Source organism: Saimiri boliviensis, chromosome 3 (assembly GCF_048565385.1).
Source record: "Saimiri boliviensis isolate mSaiBol1 chromosome 3, mSaiBol1.pri, whole genome shotgun sequence".
NCBI lineage: Eukaryota > Metazoa > Chordata > Mammalia > Primates > Cebidae > Saimiri > Saimiri boliviensis.
This window is the reverse complement of record NC_133451.1, coordinates 174,050,987-174,076,423: the sequence shown is the minus strand read 5'-3', so window position 1 is coordinate 174,076,423 and position 25,437 is coordinate 174,050,987. Positions and strand designations below refer to the sequence as shown.

The window sequence follows — 25,437 nt, the reverse complement described above, 5'->3', positions numbered from 1 at the left end:
CAGTTGTACAGAAGCCCTTTCTGTCCTGCTATTTTGCAGAGAAAATAACATAGGATTTGGGGTCAGTTCTAGATTTAAAACCCAGCTCACCACAAAGTACTTACACAGACCTAGATATAATATTAAGTGTCTCTAAGTTTCTGTTTCCTTAATGAGAAAGCAGAGAAAATAACACCATCCCATTTTATTGATAAATGGATTAATGAGTTAATATGTGCAAAGTGCCTTACATTAGATGTGCTGGATTAATTGTGGCTTGTATGATGACTAATTCTGCAGCTTCTGTTTCCCTCCTCACATCCGAGTTGGTTTTCTCCTGACACAATAGAGTACAGCTTCTCAAACTGGGTGTTACAAGTGTGCCAAAATATTATTTTCTGTGAGTGTCATGGCATTGGAGGGTGCATGAGAGAAATAATCATAATCATCTTATGTTATTTCCTGAGTATTACAGATTTTTGTAGAATAAAAAAGTCTCTCTCCTTTGTCATATAAATATTATCTTATTATCAACATTTAAACAGCAACTGAGCTCAGGAGTTTGCAACCAGCCCGAGCAACACAGTGAAATCCTGTCTCTATTAAAATACGAAAAATTAGCTGGGCATGGTGGTGGGTGTCTGCAGTCCTAGCTACTCAGGAGGCAGGGGCAGAAGAATCATGTGAACCCAGGAGGCAGACGTTGCAGTGAGCTGAGATCATGCCACTAACAGAGAAATTTGTTACTTCTTGACAGTATCTTAGTCTCTCAGCCCTAAGATGAACAAAGCCTTTTTTTTTTTTTTTTTTTTTTTTTTTTACCCATTTGTATCTTACAAATATTACCATTTTCTGGGGTCTCCAGGATGGAAAAAAAAGGTTAGGGAAACACTGCACTAGAATGTATTGTCAGTCTTTCCTGGTGTGTAGTACTATGTTTAACTGAATGTTATACTCTGAAAGATTAAGAGTAAAATGAATTATGTTGTTCATTTATCCTGGATCTGACACCTCTATTATGACAGCCTAAATGGCATTTGGATTTTAGGAGAGCCACATCAGACTGTTTTTTTTTTTTTTTTTTTTTTCAAACATAATTGGTTACAACCTCCAATTCTAATTTATGGTTAACTTTAGTGGCAAAACGATAAACAGGATGCTTTTTGCATGAATGTTAACTACATGGCAAAGTAGTTTGCTGCCTCCATCCCCCGCATGTGGGCATTTATTGCTATAAATTTTCCTCTAGACACTGCTTTAAATGTGTCCCAAAGATTCTGGTACATTGTGTCTTCATTCTCGCTGGCTTTGAAGAATATCTTTATTTCTGCCTTCATTTCATTGTTTAGCCAGTCAACATTCAAGAGCCAGTTGTTCATGAAGTTGTGCAGTTCTGAGTTCCTTTCTTAATCCTGAATTCTAGTTTGATTGCACTGTGGTCTGAGAGACTGTTTGTTATGATTTCCATTCTTTGGCATTTGCTGAGGAGTGGTTTGTTTCCAATTATGCGGTCAGTTTTAGAGTAACTGTGAGGTGGTGCTGAGAAGAATGTATATTCTGTGGATTTGTGGTGGAGAGTTCTGTAGATGTCTATTAGGTTTGCTTGGTCAAGATCTGAGTTCAAGTCCTGGATATCCTTGTTAATTTTCTGTCTCGTTGATCTGTCTAATATTGACAGTGGAGTGTTAAAGTGTCCCACTATTACTGTGTGGAAGTCTAAGTCTCTTTGTAGGTTGTTAAGAACTTGCTTTATGTATCTGAGTACTCCTGTATTGTGTGCATATATATTTAGAATCGTTAGCTCTTCTTGTTGCATTGATCCTTTTACCATTATGTAATGCCCTTCTTTGTCTCTTTTGATCTTTGTTGGTTTAAAGTCTATTTTATCAGAGACTAGGATTGCAACCCCTGCTTTTTTTTGCTCTCCATTTGCTTGGTAAATCTTCCTCCATCCCTTTATTTTGAGCCTCTGTGTATCCTTGCATGTGAGATGGGTTTCCTGCAAATAGCACAACAATGGGTTTTGACTTTTTAATCCAATTTGCCAGTCTGTGTCTTTTGATTGGGGCATTTAGCCCATTTGCATTTAAGGTTAATATTGTTATGTGTGAATTTGATCCTGCCATTTTGATACTAGCTAGTTGTTTTGCCCATTAGTTGATGCAGTTTCTTCATTGTGTTGATGCTCTTTACCTTTTGGTACATTTTTGCAGTGGCTGGTACTGGCTGGTTCTTTCTATCTTTAATGCTTCTTTCAGGAGCTCTTATAAGGCAGGCCTGGTGGTGACAAAATCTCTGAGCAATTGCTTGTTTGTAAAGGATTTTATTTCTCCTTCACTTGTGAAGCTTAGCTTGGCTGGATATGAAATTCTAGGTTGAAAGTTCTTTTCTTTAAGGATGTTGAAGATTGGTCCCCAACTCTTTTGGCTTGTAGGGTTTCTGCAGAGAGATCTATTGTGAGTCTGATGGGCTTTCCTTTGTGGGTAACCCGTGCAGGACTGTAGGACCCCACAGGGTCGTGGGGTGTCCTTTAGGCTGTGCTGAGGTGCAGGATCCGAGAAGTAAAGAGACAGGACACTGAAGAACTTGTGAAGAGCATCTGGAGTCAGGGTGCCATGCCACCTGGGAGTGGAGATCAGCAAGAGCTCCCGTAATGCCCAGAAGCATCTGTATTTATTAGGTAGAAGCAAGGGGCAGAGTCATGAGTGAGGTCATCATCTATAGGCTTGGTAATAGGGCATACATAATCACCCGAGTCACAAGCAAGGGGGCCACCCCATTATGTCACCTGGGCAGAGATGTGGGCCTTGCACAGTAGGGGGCCATGCTGTGTGCAGTAGTAGAGGGTCATGTACAGAAAAAGAGGTCCACCCCCACTAGGTTACTGAGGCAAGGAGGTGGGCTGTGTGCAACAGGTATCATGCATAACACTTCTTATCTGGGGGCTGGAGACTTCAAAGGATTTCTAATAGAAGGATGCTGTAAGCTTAATGCAGTGGGAGCTGACAGACTTGTGCTCTTCTCAAGATATTTATGGGAGGATGATTTGAGCTAGCACAGAAGCAGAAAAGACTGTACAGCTGCTGTGATGGGTCACACCAGAGGCATTCTTCTCCCTCGGTTATTTCCAGGATCTCAGGAAGGCCTACTTTCCACAGGAACTGGATGTAAGGTATTACAGCTCCTTTATCAGGAGGAGAGGCTCTTGCTTCAAGCCTGCCATACAGCGTATAACCTTTCATGCAGGGATACCCCCGCCTGGGTCTTTGGTTCTTGTCCTGGTCTGGCTGTTTTCCCATGTACTGCTTCTGTTCTGTGACTGCTCTAGGCATTCCTCCTGCTACAAACTACTATATGATTATATGGAAGGATTATATAAATCTATACTAAATGTGTCAGTACAGCTATGACTATAATACCTATATGATTATATAGAACTAAGTATGCTAGATATAAGTATTAAATATGATTATATAAGCTGGATATATGTAAGCTGTTAAGTTATACCTCAGGCACTAATTCTATAAACTAATAGATGATTGTATATAAAGGATTATATAAGGGAAATACCTGATTCTTCAGGCACTAATTGTGCCTAGGGTCTGGACAGTTTTCCTTCCTTGGTGTCCATGGGGGGTGTTACCCACAAACCCGACCTTTCTCCCTGGCTGCCCTTAGCATTTTTTTCCTTCATTTCAACCCTGGTGAATCTGACAATTATGTGCCTTGGGGTTACTTTCCTTGAGGAATATCTTTGTGGTGCTCTCTGTGTTTCCTGGACTTGAATATTGGCCTGCCTTGCTAGGCTGGGGACGTTCTCCTGGATAATATCCTGAAGAGTGTTTTCCAGCTTGGATTCATGCTCTCCATCACATTCAGGTACACCTATCAAATGTAGATTAGGTCTTTTCACATAATTCCATATTTCTTGGATGCTTTGTTCATTTCTTTTCACTCTTCTTCCTCTAATCTTACCTTCTTGTTTTACTTCATTGAGTTGATCTTCAATCTCTGATATTCTTTCTTCTGCTTAGTGGATTCAGCTATTAAAACCTGTGGATACTTCACAAAGTTCTCACGCTGTTTTTCAGCTCCATCAAGTCATTTATATTCTTCTCTAAGCTGTTTATTCTTGTTAGCATTTCATCAAATCATTTTCAAGTTTCTCAGTTTCTTTGCTTTGGGTTAGAACATGTTCTTTTAGCTCAGAGAGGCTTGTTCTTACCCACCTTCTGAAGCTTGTTTCTGTCAATTCATCAGACTCATTCTCAATCCAGCCTTGTTCTCTTGCTGATGAGGAGTTGTGATCCCTTGGAGAGGCGAGACATTCCTATTTTGGGTGTTTTCACCCTTTTTGCACTGGTTTCTTCCCATCTTTGTGGGTTTATCTACCTGTGGTCTTTGCAGTTGGTGACTTTTGGATGGAGTCTGAATGGATACCCTTTTTGCTGATAATGAAGTTATTTCTTTCTGTTCTTTAGTTTTCCTTCTAACAGTCAGGCCCTTCTGCTGTAGGATTGCTGGAGGTTCACTCCAGACTGTGCTTGCCTGAGAATCATCTGCAATGGCTGCAGAGCAGTAAGGGTTTCTGCAAGTTCTTTATTCTGTTATCTTCATCCCAGAAGGATACCCACCAGATTTCAGTCTGAGCTCTCCTTTATGAGGTGTCTCTTTGGGTATACAGGGGTTATGGAGTTGCCTGAAGAGATAGTTTGACCCTTATAGGAGCTCAAGTGCTAAGCTGTGAGCTCTGTTGTTTTATTCAGAGCTGCTAGACAGGTATGTTTAAGTCTGTTGCAGCAGAACTCATAACTGCCTTTTTTCTCAGGTGCTCTGTCCTGTGAAAGTGGGACTTTATTTCTAAGTTCCTGATGTGCTATTGACTTTTTTCAGAGATGACCTGCCCAGCTAGGCAGTAGCCTAGTCACAGTCTGCCTGCAGAGGCATTGACATAGGCTCTGCCTAGCTGCTGTGTGAACTTCCTTGCAATTTTGTTTATAGAGGTATAGTTAGAACTGCCTCAGTAATGGCGGTCTGCCTCAATAATGGTGGATTGCCTCAGTAATGGTGAACTGCCTTGACAGTGGTGGACTGCCTCAGTAATGGCAGACACCCTTTCCCCCACAGAGCTGGAGTATCCTGGGTCCAGCTGTGCTTGCTGTGAAACTCTCAGTCTAGAGCGTTTCAGATTGCTGGCTTTTGTGGAGGTGGGACTCACCCAGCCAGATCATCTGGCTCCCTGTTTCAGCCCCCTTTTTTTCAGTTGAATGGGCAGCTCTGTCTCCTAGGCATTCCAGGTGCCAGTTGAAATGGCCACCCAGATTTGTGTGAGTTTTTGTGTGTGAGTTTTGTGTGGAGACCTGCTGCGCTGGCTGAAACAGTTGTGCTGGAAACTCATAGCACTTTTCAGCCTGGGAATCTCCTGGTCTGTGGCCAGTAATAACTCATTTGGAAATGTGATGATCACTCGCGCTATGTGTTGTGCTTGCACTCCAGAGCTGTTCCTATTTGGCCATCCCACATCAGACTGCTAACTCACATTGACCTTGCAGTTAATGAGTACTCTAGCAGAAATGCAGATTCATTCATTTTTTAAAAATACATACTTTTGGTGTACTTATGTGCACAATTCTGAGCACTAAGGATATAGTTTCTAACAATATCAACAAGATTCCTTCCTTCATAAAATGAAAATAATAATGCAATTTTTAAAAAGTCAAAAGAAACTACAGTATCATTTGAATGTCTTTTAAAAAAGGATTAAAAGGACTCCTAAGTTGCTGCCTTGGCTCATTTCTGATCAGGAGAATAAATACCAGAGCCCAAATGGGATAGGATTAATTACTTTAAAAAAGTAGGCCAGGTACAGTGGCTCACACCTGTAATCTCAGCACTTTGGGAGGCTGAGCCAAGTGGATTGCCTGAGCTCAGGAGTTTGCGACCAGCCTGGGCAACATGGTGAAACCCAGTCTCTACTAAAATACAAAAAAGTAGCTGGGCATGGTGGTGGGCACCTGTATTCCTAGCTACTCTTGAGGCCAAAGCAGGAGAACTGTGTGAACCCAGAGGCAGAGGTTGCAGGAGCTGAGGTCATGCCACTGCACTCCAGTCTGGGTGACAGTGAGACTCCATCTCAAACAAAAAAAAAAAAAAAAAAAGAGAGATTCCACCAAGATGGCCAAATAGAAATAGCTCCAGAATGCAGCCCCCAGTGAGAGAGACGCAGAAGGCAAGTGATCTCTGCATTTCCAACTGAGGTACGAGGTTCATTTCAACGGGACTGGTTAGACAGTGGGTGTAGCCCAAGGAAGGCAAACCATGGCAGGGTGGGGCACTGCCTCACCTGGGAAGTTCAACTGACCAGAGGACTGGGGACTTCTCCCCTGCCCACCGGCACTCTGGTTCAGATATTGCATTTCTCCCATGCCCTCTGCAACCCACAGACCAGGATATCCCTGCTGAGCTGAAAAGCACCACAAGATACCAACACAGGGCTGAGCAGCAGCTCCAGCAGATGCCGTAGGTTGTTGGCACAGATCTGGGTGAAAGTTTTGACCAGCACTGAGAGCGCCTGTGGGATGGAGCTACATGCTCCCCAGAAAGAGGAGGAGCTAAAAGCAGGGAGACAGGTGATAAAGCTTGGTGGGTACCATGCCCCCCAAAAGACCAGCAAACTGAAGCCCTTTCACGTGAGTTTCACAGCCAGCACACTGGTCCAAGCTTGACCCAGAATGATTGAGCTTGGTGGGGGGAAGGGCATCCACCATTGCCGAGGTGGGTCTAAATTTACCTGTGTAAAAAGTCACAGGAAGCTTACACAGCAGCTGGGCCGAGTGAATGACAGCCTAGCAGTGCACTAAACATGGAAAGGAACAACCGGTATCAGCCACTGCAAAAATGTATCAAATGGTAAAGACCAACTATACAGTGAAGAAACTGCATCAATTAACGGGTAAAACAACCAGCCAGTAACACAATGGCGGATCAAATTCACACATAACAATATTAATGTTAAATGCAAATGGCCTAAATGCCCCAATCAAAAGAGACAGACTGCAGACTGAATAAAAAGTCAGGACCCATTGGTGTGCTGTATTCAAGAGACCCATCTCATGTGCAAAGACACACACAGACTCAAAATAAAGGGATGGAAGAAGACTTACCTAGCAATTGGAGAGAAAAAAAAAAAAAAAAAGCAGGGGTTGCAATCCTAGTCTCTGATAAAACTGACTTTAAACCAACAAAGATCAAAAGAGACAAAGAAGGGGCATTACATAATGGTAAAAGGATCAATGCAACAAGAAGAGCTAACGATTCTAAATATATATGCACCCAATACAGGAGCACCTAGATACATAAAGCAAGTTCTCGACAACCTACAAAGAGACACAGACCCCCACACAATAATAGTTGGAGACTTTAACACTCCACTGTCAATATTAGACAGATCAGTGACACAAAAAATCAACAAGGATATCCAGGACTTGAACACAAATCTGGACCAAGTGGACCTAATAGACATCTACGGAACTCTCCACCCCAAATTTGTTACTGGCTGGTTGTTTTTTGCTCTCCAATCAACAGAATATACATCTTTCTCAGCACCACATCACACTTACTCTAAAACTGACCACATAATTGGAAATAAATCACTCCTCAGCAAATGCCAAAGAACAGAAATCATTACAAACAGTCTCTCAGACCACAGTGCAATCAAATTAGAACTCAGGATTAAGAAACTCACCCAAAACTGCTCAACTGCATGGAAACTGAACAATTTGCTCCTGAATGATGACTGGATAAACAATGAAATGAAGGCAGAAATAAAGATGTTCTTTGAAACCAATGAGAACGAAGACACAATGTATCAGAATCTATGGGACACATTTAAAGCAGTGTCTCCAGAGAAATATATAGCAATAAATGCCCACATGTGAAGCAACGAAAGATCTAAAATTGACATCCTAACATCAAAATTGAAAGAGCTAGAGGAGCAAGATTTAAAAAACTCAAAATCTAGCAGAAGAGAAGAAATAACTAATATCAGAGCAGAACTGAATGAGATAGAAACACAAAAAAAATTCAAAAAATCAATAAATCCAGGAGCTGGTTTTTTAAAAGATCAAAAAAATAGACCACTAGCCAGACTAATAAAAAAGAAAAGAGAGAAGAATTGAACAGATCCAATAGAAAACGATAAAGGGGATACCCCTGATTCCACAGAAATACAAACCACCATCACAGATTACTACAAACAACTCTATGCACATAAACTAGTAAACCTGGAAGAAAAGAAATAGATACATTCCTGGATACTTACACCCTCCCAACACTAAACCAGGAAGAAGTCGAATCCCTGAATAGACCAATAACAGGGTCTGAAGTTGAGGCAGCAATTAATAGCCTACCACCCAAAAAAGTCCCAATCCAGACAGGTTTTCAGCTGACTTCTACCACATGTACAAAGAGGAGCTGGCAGCATTCCTTCTGAAACTATTCCAAATAATACAAAAAGGGGGATTCCTCCATAACTCATTTTATGAGACCAACATTGCCCTGATACCAAAACCTGGCAGAGACACAAGTAAAACAGAAAACTTCAGGTCAATATCCATGATGAGCATCAATACAAAATCTTCAACAAAATACTGGCAAACCAAATGCAACAGCACATCAAAAGTTTATCCATCACAATCATGTAGGCTTCATCCCAGGGATGCAAGCCTGGTTCAACATATGCAAATCTATAAATGTAATCCATCACATAAACAGAACCAAAGACAAAAACTACATGATTATCTCAATAGACACAAAGAAGGCCTTTCACAAAATTCAACAGTACTTTATGCTGAAAACTCTCAATAAACTAGATGTTAATGGAATGTAACTCAGAATAATAAAAGCTATTTATGACAAACCCACAGCCAATATTGCATTCAATGGGTAAAAACTGGAAACATTCCCTTTGAAACCTGGTGCTAGACAAGGATGCTCTCTCTCATCATTGCTATTCAATATGGTATTGGACGTTCTAGCCAGAGCAATTAGGCAAGAAAAAGAAAAAAAGGGTATTCAATTAGGAAAAGAGGAAGTCAAACCGTCTCTATTTGCAGATGACATGATTGTATATTTAGAAGACCCCAACATCTCAGCCCAGTATCTCCCTAAGCTGAAAAGCAACTTCAGCAAAGTCTCAGGATACAAAACCAATGTGCAGAAATCACAAACATTCCAATACACCAATAAAAGACAAACAGAAAGCCAAATCACGAATGAACTCCCATTCACAATTGCTACAAAGAGAATACAATACCTAGGAATACATCTAACAAAGGATGTGAAGAACATCTTCAAGGAGAACTACAAACCACTGCTCAAAACAATAAGAGAGGACACAAACAGATGGAAAAACATTCCATGCTCATGGTTAGGAAGAATCAATATCGTGAAAATGACCATACTGCTCAAAGTAATTTATAGATTCAATGCTATTCCCATAAAGCTACCTATGACCCCATTCATAGAACTGGAAAAAAACACCTTAAACTTCATATGGAACGAAAAGAGAGCCTGCATAGCTAAGACAATCCTAATCAAAAAGAACAAAGCTGGAGGCATCATGCTACCTGACTTCAAACTATACTACAAGTCTACAGTAATCAAAACAGCATGGTACTGGTACCAAAACAGAGATATAGACCAATGGAACAGAACAGAAGCCTGAGAAGTAATACCACACATCTGCAACCATCTGATTTTTGACAAACCTGACAAAAACAAGCAATGGGGAAAGGATTCCCTGTTTAATAAATGGTGTTGGGAGAACTGGCTAGCCATGTGCAGAAAGCAGAAACTGGACCCCTTCTTACACCTTACACTAAAATTAACTCCAGATGGATTAAAGATTTAAACACAAGACCTAACACCATAAAAACCCTAGAAGAAGCCTAGGCAAAACCATTCAGGACATAGGAATAGGCAAGGACTTCATGACTAAAACACCAAAAGCAATGGCAACAAAAGCCAAAATAGACAAATGGGCTCTAATTATACTTAAGTGTATCTGCACAGCAACAGAAATAATCATCAGAGTGAATTGGCAACCAACAGAAAAGTTTTTGAAATCTACATGTCTGACAAAGGGCTAACATCCAGAATCTACAAAGAACTAAAGCAGATTTACAAGAAACAAACAAACCCATTCAAAAGTGGGCAAAAGATATGAACAGACACTTTTCAAAAGAAGACATATATGAAGCCAACAAACATAGGAAAAAAAATGCTTATCGTCAAATGCAAATCAAAACCACACTGAGATACCAGCTCAAGCCAGTTAGAATGGTGATCATTAAAACATCTGGAGACAACAGATGCTGAAGAGGATATGGAGAAACAGGAACACTTTTACACTGTTGGTGGGAGTATAAATTAGTTCAACCATTGTAGAAGACAATGTGGTGATTCCTCAAGCAACTAGAAATAGAAATCCCATTTGACCCAGCAATCCCATTACTGGCTATATAGCCACAGGATTATAAATTGTTCTATTATAAAGACACATGTACATGTATGCTCACTGCAGCACTGTTTACAATAGCAAAGACCTGGAACCAACCCAAATGCCAACTGATGATAGACTGGACAAGGAAAATGTGACTCATATACACCATGGAATCCAGCCATAAAAAAGGATGAGTTCATATCCTTTGTAGGGACATGAATGAAACTGGAAACCATCATTCTCAGCAAACTGACATAAGAACAGAAAACAAAACACTGTATGTTCTCACTCATAGGCAGGTATTGGACAATGAGAACACATGGGCACAGGGAGGGGAACTTCATACAATAGGGTCTGTTGAGTGTAGGGAAGGGACAGCAGGGGGGTGGGGAGGTTGGGAAGGGATAACATTGAAAGCAATGCCTGATGTAGGTGACGAGGGGATGGAGACAGCAAACCACCATGGCATGTGTGTACCTATGCAACAATCCTGCAAGCTCTGCACATGTACCCCAGAACTTAAAGTAAAATTAAAAAAGAAAAATTAATTAATTTTAAAAATAAATAGACCAAAATTTGTCCTGTTCATTTAGTATAAATAAATGCAGAAGAATGTATAATAGGCTGCCCGACATTCTTTCAGCCACTGCGAATTATAATATGAAACATCTGTCCTACTTGAGTAGGCACAACTTTGTTCTATTCAAATTAATTGACACAATTTGGGATATCTTTCTCATAGCAACTACTAGTGGTTTTTTTGTTAAAGAAAAGCAGAAAGCAGAATTGAGACAGAGAACCTGTTTTTATTTCACTCTTTAAATTTTTTTTTTTTTTTTCACAGAGTCTTGCTCTATCACCCAGGCTAGAGTGCAGTGGCGTGATCTAGGCTCACTGCAACCTCTGCCTCCCAGGTTCAAGTGTTTCTCTGCCTTAGCTCCTGAGTCGCTGGGACTACAGGCACCTACCACCATGCCCAACTAAGTTTTGTATTTTTAGTAGAGATGGGGTTTCACCATATTGGCCAGGCTGGTCTCGAACTCCTGAGCTTGTGATCTGCCCACCTCAGTCTTCCAAAGTGCTGGGATTACAGGCCCGAACCACTGCTCCCAGCCTTTATTTCACTCTTGAATTATGATGTTCAAGCCAGGTGCAGTGACTCACACCTGTAATCCCAGCACTTTGGGAGATGAGGCTATCGAGACCATCCTGCCTAACACAGTGAATCCTCATCTCTTCTAAAAGTACAAAAAAATTGTCCGGGTATGGTGGCAGGTGCCTGTAATCCCAGCTACTCGGGAGGCTGAGGTAGGAGAATCTCTTGAACCTGGGAGGCCGAGGTTGCAGTGAGCCGAGATTGTGCCACTGCACTACAGTCTGGCAACAGAGGGAGACTGTCTCAAAAAAAAAAAAAAAAAAGAATTATGATGTCCAAAAATCAGATATGTGCTTTCATATGTTTTCATATGGCATTGTGGCAGGACAGAGTAGGTTGTGACACAGTGACAAACTCCAAAATCTCAGCAGCTTAAAACACAAAATTTTAACTATTTCTTGCTATGCTCTATTTCTTTTGCAAGTTGGAAGCAGGACTCTTCTTTTGGTAATTGTCCAGGGATCTTTGCTGGCCAAGTATCTGTCATCTTAAATGTTATCCATCACAAAGCCAAAGGGAAAAACAAATCCAATGAAGGAGACGCTGTCACTTAAAGCTTTCCAAGTGCACAACAAAGTATAATCCTACCATGTGCTGAGAAAGAGAGACAGTCTGGGATTTTTTTTAAATTGCATTTTAGGTTTTGGGGTACATGTGAAGAACATGCAAGATTGTTGCATAGGTACGCACATAGCAATGTGATTTCCTGCCTTCCTCCCCATCACCTATATCTGGCATTTCTCCCCATGCTATCTCTCCCCAACTCCCCACCCCCCGCTGTCCCTCCCCTATTTCCCCCCAACAGTCCCCAGTATGTGATGCTCCCCTCCCTGTGTCCATGTCTTCTCATTGTTCAACACCCACCTATGAGTGAGAACATGCGGTGTTTGATTTTCTGTTCTTGTGTCAGTTTGCTGAGAATGATGGTTTCCAGGTTCATCCATGTCCCTATAAAGGACACAAACTCTTTGTTTTTTATGGCTGCATAGTATTCAATGGTGTGTATGTGCCACATTTTCCCTGTTTCCACATTTCCGATGGGCATTTGGGTTGGTTCCAGGTCTTTGCTATTGTAAACAGTGGTGCAATGAACATTTGTGTGCATGTGTCCTTATAGCAGAACTATTTATAATCCTTTTGATATATAGCCAGTAACAAGATTGCTGGGTCCAGTGGAATTTCTATTTCTAGGTCTTTGAGGAATTGCCACACTGTCTTCCACAATGGTTGAACTAATTTTTGTAAACCACCATGTGATGATCACAAGAGCACTATTTACTAATTGTGTTCTTGTCTCCTGAAGTAATATTACTTTCAGGTCTTCCAAATCTTACTTTGACATTTGTGCTAATATGACCATTGGTGCAATTGTAATAGTGCATTATTAAATTTAGGAAGTTCTTATTTTATCTGTCAGTTTCCATCATAAATCTGGAGGGTATTTTCTAATTAGATATTTCAGTTTTTAATGTCAAAGAAGTAAATCATTTTGTCCTTTTGTAATAGAGTAATTGATGTAAAGTACTGACTTAGATCTCTGAGAAGTATAAATAAATCTGGAATAATGTGGGCATTTACAGTTTCTTAATACATTAGGATTTAGAAATTTATCAGTTGTGGATGGTTTGAGTTGGCCTGATGGTGACACTGGCAGAATACTTTTGTGAACTGATCTGCTTACTGTTGGATATGGTATTCTTGGAGTCCTTTAAAGTGAACCACTGTCTGGAACTCAGTTTGTAAAGAAGTATCTGGCTAATAGTCTATTCAGGCGTGTCTTTCTTTTATAAAAATTCTGTTGCAAATAAAATTGTATTTTTAAAATACTGTTCACCTCTCAAGAGTGTGGTTTTAATCTTCCTTTCCTGAATTCCTGAAGGCTTTGTGGCTGGTGCCTGATTTGTGTTGATGCTCTGTTGCTTGCACGTTGGATAGAAGTGAATATTTTTCTCTTACTCTTTTGTTTAATACAGAAGGCTGCACTGTGCACTCTCCTCTGTTACTTGAATGCATCTCAGTCTTTCAGAACTCCCACATGAGGACGACAATGAAAGCAGTCAGTAATTGTTGATGAAAGCTTTGTAACTTCTGCATCATATAACAATATGGAATTGTTACAAACAAAAGCTGGTCCCTCAACCTTCTTTGTATTCTGAGAAGGTTTACAAAAATTCAGGTATGGTCAAAGTTATGTTATTCTTCCAACTTGGTAAATGCAATATAAGACAGAACTTGATAAAAATTAACAAGATAATCTGACAAACTGAATATGTATATGACCAGTAAATTTCTCTCTTACTGATAGGTTTGGTGTTATGTCTCTGAGATAATCTAGAACTGAACTTGTTGAAGAAGATTTACCCATCTTTGCATTTATTACTGCAGTAAAGTCTCCAATGGATAATAGATTATCCATTGTTTATTATAAAATGTTTATTTTTTGGAAGGCCTGAGTTATAAATACTTATTTTTGGGGCGCATAAACCAAATCTAATGGTTTATTTAGATTATTTATTTATTACCTTGCCCATCCATTTTAACTTACAAAAATATAGCTGTACAAAAAAGAGAACAATAACTGAGAAAATTCAGGATATAAGGAAAACATGAATGAGAAAAATGAAGCTATGACAGCCGTTAAAACTGAGAATCAAAAATTGATATTGGAGCCAGATCTCTGATGCTTTGCATTACTGTTTTCCTCAAAATTTCAAAAATCACAAAGTTATTAAATCACATTGCTCTTCCTTTAATTTTAATAAGAATAAAAATTCTTGTTAATAATATATTTAAAAGCAGAAATGATTTTGTTCTTGATAAATAATATAAGTATATATTATAGCATTTTAAATATTTTAAATATGAATAATATGGTACTGAGGTAGTATATGTGGATAACAAATAACTCTGGAGGCTACTAATAGCAGAGAGCACAGCTGTAGAAAAGCCTGACCATTACCTTTTGTTCTAAATAGTGAGGGTAGGGGGCATGAATAGATTTATATTTTGGTGGCTATGAGGAAGATGAATCCAAGAGGTAAGACTGGTTAGACAGTGATGATAGTACCCATATGAGAAATGATAAGGCCACGGTGCAAAGAACAAAGATAAAAGGAGAGCGGGGCAAGTTCAAGAAATATTTGGGGGGGAAATCAATGATTTAATAGATATAACAATTGTCTTCATTTTGCACCAAGCCAGCTTCCCAATGTGTAGACTCCATACACATTTGTAAAATATTTTGTCATGAGAGATATCACACATGCAAAGGGTTTAGAGCATATATATATGCACAACTTAAAGAACAAAAATAACACGAACAACCTTGCTTCTCTACCATTCAACTTAAGAAAGGGACTACCATTATGAGAAACTTAGAAGCCCCTGATGGCCCCTCACCGATCAGAGCTGCCTTTCTTCTTCTAGAGCTAACCACCTAACCACTATGCTAAAACTTGTATTAAGCATTCTTTTGCTTTTCCTTAGAGTTTTACCATTTGTATTATATATATATATATATATATATATATATATATATATATATATATATATATGGTATCTCTAAACAACATATTGCTTAATTTTGTCAGATTTTATATTTTATATTTTTTCTCTCAAATATTATCATTAAAACTGCTGTCTTAGCACAGGCAATCCTTTCTATTGAATTCCTCACAACAAGGCTTTGGTTAAAGGGACTATCTAAGCCCTGCTGTGTCTGTCTCCCACCTGCTCTTCCACACCATTTCTCCTTCTTCCATGCCCACAATTAGCTCTCTAAAACTCTATCTCGTGAACCAATACTCCACCTCTGTTAGCTCAACTCTCCCAGTCATTCTAATTGAGGGGAAAGAGTGGGAAAGTAAAATTACCACTGTGACCACGATTAAGACAACTTAGACCAGAAGCTTCATTCCAACCTCTGTGAAGCATGGAGAACACCAAGAAACACAGGCTGCTAGGAATTACTGCCTTGACTTTCCCTTGAGATTTCAGCCTTTCCAGTTCCCTTATACCAAGTAAAGCTTCAAAGATTTGGGGCTTCACTAATTCAAAAATTGTTAGAGTTCAGACAGGTACTCTGCTGAAGTTTAATTTTACACTAAGAATAATGACAGACTGCAAACAATACTAGTAGTATTAGGGGGATATTCACCAAAAAAAAAAAAAAAACCTATCTGCATATTACGTATAAAGAGGATAGTCACAAAAAATGTATCTTCATAATATATGTAAGAAAGAAATTCACAAAAAAAAGATCTTCAAGTACTGCAAAAGAACTTGTTTACAATTTTTTTTTGCTTAAAATATATGTTACAGCCTCTCTCAGGAAATTCTACTAAGCAATCATTATGCTATTTCACATTGCTAGAAACAAATGATAATTTTCAGACTAATTTGATGTAGTTTTTCTCCCAAAGATTTCCACAATGTTTTTAAATAAACACAAATAAATTGCAAGACTGTTCACTGCATTTAATAAAATGGGAAATAGTACAGTGATTATACTTTGGTTTCCAGAAATAATTGTGAATATATATCTATATATTTTAGACAGGGTCTAACTCTGTTGCTCAGGCCGAAGTGAAGTGGTATGATTTTGACTCACTGCAGACTGACCTCCCAGGCTCAATTGATCCTCCCACCTCAGCCTCCCAAGTAGCTGGGACTATAGGCACATGCCACCATGCCTGGTTAATTTTTGTATTTTTTGTAGAGACAGGGTTTTGTCATGTTGCCTAGGCTGGCCTCAAACTCTTGAGTTAAAGCAATCCAACTGCCTTGGCCTCTTAAACTAATTGTTAATTTTAAAACTGCTGTTGATAACCACTCTTAACATATTTTACCCATAGGAAATCATTCTGAGAAATATAATTAACGTAGAAACAGAAATGTCAACATTTATTTAATTATCTAATTTACTCATTGCTTACCCATACTGGTTTTATTGATTTTATTTATATGCTATGCGTTTTAATTATCTATTGTATAATAAATTACCCCCAAACTTAGCAGCATAAAACAACAAACATGTATTATCTTACCGAGAGTTAGTTCTCTGGGGGTTGCTAAGCTAGGTGGCACTGCCTTGGCTGTCATTCCAGCTGCTGCCCTATCTGAAGGCTGAGGAAGGATCCACTTCCAGGCTTGCTCCATAGTTGTTGGCAGGCCTCGGTTTCCTGCCCGAGTCCTCAGGCTGGAGTCCTCGGTTCCTTACCAAATGAGACTCCAGAGGCTGTTTGATCGTCCTCTCATATGGTAGTTTGCTTCCCCACAGCAAATGATCTAAGGGAGAAAGAGTATGACTGCCTAAGATGGAAGCCATGGTCCTGATGACCTAACAACATCCCATGTGACATGTCATCTCTTCTGCTGGTTTCAATTGCTTGCATAGACCAACCCTGGCACAAAGCCTGTGGATACCAAGACGTGAGGTGTGAATACCAGGAGGCAGAGATCACCGGGATCCATTTTGGGGCTTTGCTAATGCATTATGATTTTTTAAAAAGAAGAATACAAAAAAGGGGAAGAAAACACAATATGGGGGAAGAAAATGTTCACACAGAAGGTCCAGAAAACATACCCAAATATATACGTGTGTGTGTGTGTGTGTGTGTGTGTGTGTAAAAAATACAAAACTATGGTTTGCATATATTTGAATATATTTTGGGGCTTTACTTTTATTTTTTGAGACAGGGTCTCACTCTGTCACACAGGCTTAAGTGCAGTGGTGCAGTCACAACTCACTATATCCTTGACCTCCCAGGCTCAAGTAATCTTCCCACCTTAGCCTCCTGAGTAGCTGGGACTACAGACATGTGCCACCTCACCTGACAAAGTTTTTAAATCTTTTGTAGAGACAAGGTCTTGCTGTGTTGCCCAGGCTGGCCTCAAGCAATCTATGTGCTCAGATGATCAAGTGATCTCATTATATTGTCCAACTCCTGGCCTCAAGTGATCTCCCTTGGCCTCAAAGTGCTGGGATTACAGGTATGAGCCACCATGCCCAACTCATTTCTGGGCTATTTCAGTCCTTTGATCTAGCTATTACAGCATCACCATTAAACTGTTTTTGATTATTATATTATTATAACATATCTGGTAGACAAAAAAGAGAAGAAAAATTTTAAATTTTTAACAATAACAAAAGTATAATTAAAAAAAAACTTTGCAACTGCCTTTTTTTTTTTTTTTTTTTTTTTTTTTGAGACGGAGTCTTGCTCTATTGCCCAGGCTGTAGTGCATGGTGCAATCTTGGCTCACTGTAACCTCTACTTTCCTGGTTCAAAAGATTCTCCTCCCTCAGCCTCCCAAGTAGCTGGGACTACAGGCATACGCCACCATGCCCAGCTAATTTTTGTATTTTTAGAGATGTGGTTTCACCATGTTGCCAGGCTGGTCTCGAACTCCTCACCTCGAGTGATCCTCTGCCTCGGCCTCCCAAAGTGCTGGGATTACAAGTGTGAGCCACTGCACCCGGCCTTTATAACAGTTTTAGGCTCAAATAATCAATTCTGTTTTCATCTCTTTGCCAAATTCATTAATTTCAAAAAAGTGGTTATTAATTTCTGAAAAAATACTTTTTTAAACTTGGAAATGAAGTGTGGATAATAATGCTCAATAATCAATGGGAAAATGTTGTAAATGGAATAAATGAACTATTGGATCCCAGGGGCAAGTCAAGAAATATGTCCCGGTTAAGGTGATACAGATATACAGAACTTGCTTGAAGAGAAAAATGGATGATAGCAAGATACTCAACCACATTGGATCCCTGATACATTGGTTTGGTAATTTTTTATGTCTAGCACTTCTATCATGGGGTACTACTTTTACCAAATTCATTTCTACAGGGAGTTAGATGAAATTAGTGGCAAACTATAAAGTGGAGATACCTGCTTTCTCATTCTCCTACCCACCATCCTCCTTTACCAACTATATTATTCATCACATATTAACTGCAATGATAAAAACTAAAGCACTGGGTATAATGCAAAATAGGTTAATTTCTTGCTCAAGTCACAGTCCAATGCAAGTGCAGTGGGAAGAAGAGATGTAAAACTATTCTGCACATGCCCTCAGCTTGCCTTTCTCAACCCGCTAGACCTCAGCCTTTCCCTGAATTCTGTGCATAGGATGGGCGGACTAGACAGAACTTTGTGGATGATGCAAGATGCGTTCTAGAGGCCAGGCCTGCAAGCGTTGCACATCACTTCCATTGGTTAGAACTCAGTGACAGGACCCCATCAAGGGCATTTGGAAAATGTACTCAAATTGTGTGTCCAGAAAAAAAGATGGAGTTTGGAGAGCACGTATATCTTTACATATTACCCCATTAGTCTCCCTGGAGGATATGTGGGCTCTGATGAGAATGTTAAACCCTAGTAACCAGTCCTTCAATTTATACCTTTCTTGTATTTTATGCCTTGAAACAGTTATCCTTCAAATATATAGAAATAAGAAGAGACTTTACTGAATCTTAAAGCTACCTAGTAAGCTCTGAGCTGGGTGGTAAACAATAGGCTCAGAATGAAGAGAAAGGACTAGTTTGGAGCTGCTGTGAGTTATTGAGTGAGGTTGTGCTATTATTAAAATCTATTGTGCTCAAATGCTGGGTATTCAATAAATGCAAGACTAGGCAGGTGTGAATTCTTATTCATGGCACCTTCTTCTGTGCAATCGACATTTTAAAAACCTATCAAGTAAAACAATCTTCACTTTAAAATTTACATATGTAAACTTTGTAAATTCAACAAACTGTCACTTGAGACTATTTGAAGAAAAATGTAATGAAACATTCTGATTTCTAATGCTGAGATTTCAAAATCTTAAGCCTCAAAACCAACAGATTAGAATTGCTATTTTACCCCCTTGATTGATTTGCTTTTGTTATTAAGCATTAAATGACTCATGAAATCAGACAGCACTTATTTCTTTGCAATCATTTATCTAATTGACCTATATCTAAGCAAGAGACATAATTCTAGTCACTTGGTAGGCTTTATATGGGCAATTGGTGGTTGAAATTTTATCACTGAATTAAGGAACTGCAATACATTATTTCCTCTTGATAACATATTTGATTTTGGGTCTTCTCAATCCTTAGATTATGTAATTGGATTTTATCTAGATTGCATTAACTTTAACCTTCTGTTTTCCAACCTTGGTTAAAAATAATTCTAATTTGTTGTACAATTCTACCTATATTTCACTTTTCCTTCTCTCTGTTCTGCTACTTCCCCAAAATTTTCCTTATTTTATTATACATCTTCCATAAAGAGCTTCAGACGTAGCTATGTTAATTGATCCCTCCCTCTCTTTAGTTCCTTCTGTCCTTCCTTCCTTCCATTTAAATAAAAAAAAAAAATTTCACCACAGTGAATCATGGCAGTAAACTTCCTCGATAAATTCATGATGTGAGCCATTATAGCATCAAATAAAAGATACCTCGAAAAACAGTGTTTTAGAAAATTCTAATCAAAAGGGGATATGTGAAAATACTAATAAAATATGACCTTCAATTTTTTTTGTTAAAAGTATTAGTGAGAAGAATGGTCAAGCAAAAGAAATATCTTCTGCAACTACTCATTACTCCATCAGATTCTCCAGGCTATAAGTGCCCTAAGGGCAGGATTCTGTATTCTCACATCCTGATATAACTAGTCACTCGATACTTACTGAACACATGTGTCAATAAAATACATGTAAGAGTTATGACACATTTGCATATTCTGGAAAGCAGAAACCTTTGCATGTTGAGATATGAAAAACTGTGTACAACATTTAAGAAGCAAGCTATACAAATGCCTTTAATATGAATGAAATCTGTTTTTTTTAAAAAAAGCAATGAACATTCTTAGAAAGTTTTCTGTGATCTAGTTTACTGGTTTTTTTTCTTTAACCTGTGCTGACAGCTGCCTAATCACACTGAAAATGTCTCCTTTTGATTAAATCATTTTAGGAATGCAATTTGCTGTTCATTTTCTGATTCCCAAAAGATATATTGTCCAAACAAGAAATGGTTCATGACTCATAACCTTATTAGACAAATAAATGTTCTATTTAGAACATTTTAGAAGAAAACAGGAATGTGTTGGATTTCAACCATTTTATTTAAAATTGTGTGAATAAAAATGCAGGAAATGGGCCAGGCACGATGTCTCATGCCTGTAATCCCAGCACTTTCGGAGGCCAAGGCGGGTGGATGACCTGAGGTCAGGAGTTCGAGACCAGCCTGGCCAACATGACAAAACCCCGTCTCTACTAAAAATAACAAAAATTAGCTGGATGTGGTGGCAGGCACCTGTAATCCCAGCTACTTGGGAAACTGAAGCAGAAGAACCTCTTGAACCCGGGAGGTGGAGGTTGCAGTGAGCTGAGATCGCTCCACTGCACTTCAGCCTGGGCAACAAGAGCAAAACTCTCTCTCTCTTAAAAAAAAAAAAAAAAAAAAAAAAAAAAAAAAAAAAAAAAACAGGAAATGCATAATATTTTCATTTTTGCAGTATGAAAGAATAAATTGAACAGGTTTACAAAGCTTCCCACATTACTGTAACATCTAACATTTTTATAGTACATCCTACCGTAATATATTTATTGCTATAGTTCCCACTTGTTTGCAAGCTTCTCGGAGGCAAGGAACAATGCCCTCCATTTGCATCACTGGGACAATGCTTGGCACATAATATGCACTAATATTTTTGAGCAAAATTTAATTTGGTACCTGTACTATAAAACTGAAAAAACTAAGTCTTTTAAAAATAACATTAAAAACCAAAAATTCTCCTATTGTTTGATACAATTCCGAGATCAACTTGGCTGTTTATTAAAACATTAAGCAGTGTGCATAATACCTGTTTGTAGACAGGCCTAGTTGCTTATTTTGTTTTGTCCTACCTTCCAATGAGATTACGATAAACAAGGCCCATGACTTCATTTATAATCACCACAACGATAAGCATGTCATGAGCAAGCACTCAATAATAACTTGTACATTCAATGTTCAATAGTGTTTAGCACAAAGTGGTACCTGCTCTTGAATATACCAGATATTCAGTAAACATATATTAAATAAATTGAAGAATAGCATCAGGTAAGAGAGCACTGGCTTCTGTTTCCCCAGTCTTCTTTTCAGAAAACAAATATATGTGCATTCTTAACAGTATAAGATGAGGCGAGGAACTCTAATCTGAACTCTGCATACTCTGGGGTGTTAAGCCAATCCTGGTGCTCTCTGTAGCTCTCAACACAGTCACTTGATAGTCTGTTTTCCTCCCTTGCCCATTGTCTTTAGCATTGCCTCTAAAATCCTGGGTTTAGCGTTTGCTTATCCTGGAATACTCACTCCAGTCATTCGGATTTCTTCCTATCGCTGTAACTAACCTCAGGCATTCTGCACATTCTCCTTTCCACTCTACCACCCCTCCCCGCCTTGCTTGGGTAATATTTGTCCATCGGCCAATGTCTTTTTTTTTTTTTGAAAAGGAGTTTTGCTCTTCTTGCCCAGGATGGTGTGCAATGGTGTAATCTCGGCTCACCACAAACTCTACCTTCTGCGTTCAAGCGATTCTCCTGCCTCAGCCTCCCGGGTGGCTGGAATTACAGGTATGCATCACCACGCCTGGCTAATTTTGTATTTTTAGTAGAGACAGGGTGTGTCCATGTTGGTCAGGCTGGCCTTGAGCTCCCAACCTCAGGTGATCTGCCCACTTCAGCCTCCCAAAGTAGGGGATTACAGGCGTGGGCCACCACGCCTGGCCTGCCAGTGTCCTCTTAAACGGCTCTTGTTCCAGGAAGCCTTTCTGGATCTGCTAGAGTAGACTAGGTATCACTAGGTGCCTCCAGCATCCAATACTAGATCACAAATATCTCTTATCATAGCATTCATCATATAAATTAATGTCTGCCTTCCCTATGGACCTATAAACTTTATGGAAAGCACAGAATTATTCTATCTTGTCTATCATCATATCTCTAGCACCCATGCACAATTTATAGTTAATGAAATCCAACAAATTAATCATGTCTTCAACTTGAAATAGGAGGCTCAGTAGAGTAAAGGAGACTGGGAGTCTGCAGAAATGGTTCAAATTCTGTCCTACTATGGTGTGGCCATCTGCTTTGACTCTAATCCCTTTCTTCCCCTACAAAGCAAGTTAAATAGCATCATTTAGTTTGCTCATATCACAGTTTGTGAAGCTGAGAGATATAAGCAGTATCATAAATTGAAGAGGGACACTTTGGTACCCTAGAGAAAAACTGCTGCCCACCAATGGGGCTGAAAAGGCCAACTACTCATCACAGCCTTTTCCATGGAGCAGTGTCCCTGGCTGTGCAGTTGGAACTGCTCACGGTCTAGTTGGCTGGGTCTGCCTCTTTGCCTCACCAGATGTACTGCTGATTCCTCCAGCCTACTCACTGAAGGGGGCCAAGGGGCACATCATCTGTTGTTTCCCTGGCAGTTTAAGCAAAATAGAATCATTTACATAATTTTATTTATGAACTCTAGCCATTATTCCTCAGTGTCAAAACAGTGGAAATGTACATTTGTAGGTCTCAATGATTCCCATATAAAGTCTAACAGGCTCAGTCAAAACAGGCTAAATTCACGATCTATTATTTATAACTTCATAAAAGATGAGGCTGTGTAGGGTAATAAACACATGAAACAGGCTGTTTAGATAAAATGTGAAGACACTGTTGGAGAGGGAGAATGGATGCCAGGACATGTGATCACTGCAGCTCTGGAAGGCAGAGCTCGGGGTTCTAGCATGTGCAATGTGGAGTGGATGGAACATTTATTATGGGCCTAATGCCAGAGTGTCTCATTCCTCTATTTTCTTGTTCTTTATCTTGTAGATGTGCAACTATTTCTTTTTCATAAAAGGGAAAAAAATCAATTCACAGTTCCTCACTAACAGGACAATACAGAAGATGGATTTTTTTTCTTAGGTATCCTTTATAATTATTCATTTTTTTGGTTCAATAATTAAAATAACACTCATAAATTGAATCACATGGAATGACTATGTATAATAGAAAGCCAGTCACATCTCATTCATAATAATAATTAATAGCTCAGCCCATGTGTTCGCAGCCATCAGTACACAGCAAAGGGCTTATTCCGAGTCTGTGCTCCACAAGAATGCTAATGCTCATTTATCAGCTGTTGTTTTACAAGATCCTGCATGGACATTGTAGGTGGGTTTTGTGCCGAAGGCTTGTATTTGTTTTAAAAACACAGGAAAAATAAAATTATATAGGTTTTCCACCTTAACCTACCTAGTATAACTGATTAATTCATTTGGTTTGATAACTACTTGGGTATGAATCTTGATTATTAGATTGCTGACTTGACCCAGTGGTGCCTTGCTCCCAACCATTTCTTAATACTTAACATTAAGAAAATGAGACACTTAATCATAACAACCACCAAGTCAGAAATAACCTAGAAACCACATCCGTATTTTCAGACATCCCATAAATCCCAAATAGGTCTCTATCATAAGGATTTCCCTCGATCAATTCTGTACATTCCTTTGTATTTTTTAAGTGTCTCAAAACCTAAAGCTTGTCTTTGTTTATCATCTAAAAAAAAAAAAAAAAAAAAAAAAAACAACTTCATTTAAAGTGTAAAACTAATTTTTTTTTTTTTTTTTTTTTTTTTTTTTTTTTTTTTTTTTTTTTTTGAGACAAGAGCTGGAGTGCAGTGGCGTGATCTCAGTTCACTGCAACCTCCACCTCCTGGGTTCAAGCAATTCTCCTGCCTCAGCCTCCCCAGTAGCTGGAACTACAGGCTCACACCACCATGTCCAGCTAATTTTTGTATTTTAGTAGAGACGGGATTTCATTATGTTGGCCAGGATGGTCTCAATCTCTTGACCTTGTGATCTGCTCACCTCGGCCTCCCAAAGTGCTGGGATTACAGGCGTGAGCCACCTGACCCCGCCTGATTAACCTTTTTAAATTTTGGTTACTTATCTTCTCTGAGAAGAGGATTATGTTCTCAAGAAATGGTAGTAACCTCTCTATTTTACTCACCCAAGCAATGAACACACTAAAGCAATCCAGACTTTTAAAATGTTCCCTAATTAACCAGCTTATAAAGTTTTGCCATAAAAACATTTTTTGTCAGATCAGTGAACTTTCACTAAAAATGGGGTGGTGAGAGACAGAGTATTAATTGTTAAAACAACAACAACAACAACAACGAAAACTGGCATGCTTAAGAAAAAAATCATCCCATACAACACCTGTTAAAGCATTCACTTTTTGGTACCTACATATACCTACATATATAACATAAATGATGAAACTAGATCATAAATCATAAAACTAGATGCGAGCTGGGCAAGACATATGTTGTTCATGGTCCTCAAACATGTAGAAGCTGGAATCTAAAACATTAGATAGGGAAATACAACATATTATAAGTCAGTTAATCCTAAAGTGTGGTAATCTTGGGGGCAAAAAGATGACTAAGTAGGCCGGGCATGGGTGGCTCATGCCTGCAATCCCAGCACTTTAGAAGGCCGAGGCAGGTGGATCACCTGAGGTCAGGTGTTCAAGACCAGCCTGACCAACATGATGAAACCCCATCTCTACTAAAAATACAAAAATTAGCTGAGCATGGTGGTGGTGCCTATAATCCCAGCTACTAGGGAGACTGAGGCAGGAGAATGGCTTGAATCCAGGAGAGGGAGGTTGCAGTGAGCTGAGATCATACTGCTGCATTCCAGCATGGGTGATAGTGAGATTCCATATAAAAAAAAAATGATTAAGTAGAACACAAATATATTAA

At 39.1% G+C, this 25,437-nt stretch overlaps 1 long non-coding RNA gene across 3 annotated transcripts in view; it reads right to left on the bottom strand.

Annotated features, from left to right (window-relative positions):
- The window catches only part of LOC104652994 (uncharacterized), a 120,567-nt gene that overhangs the window by 80,829 nt on the left and 14,301 nt on the right, over window positions 1-25,437 (bottom strand). For all 3 annotated transcript variants that reach the window (XR_012517051.1, XR_012517049.1, XR_012517050.1), the window contains exon 3: window positions 16,682-16,922. This is a non-coding gene — a long non-coding RNA (uncharacterized LOC104652994). The remainder of the gene's footprint in view (window positions 1-16,681; window positions 16,923-25,437) is intronic.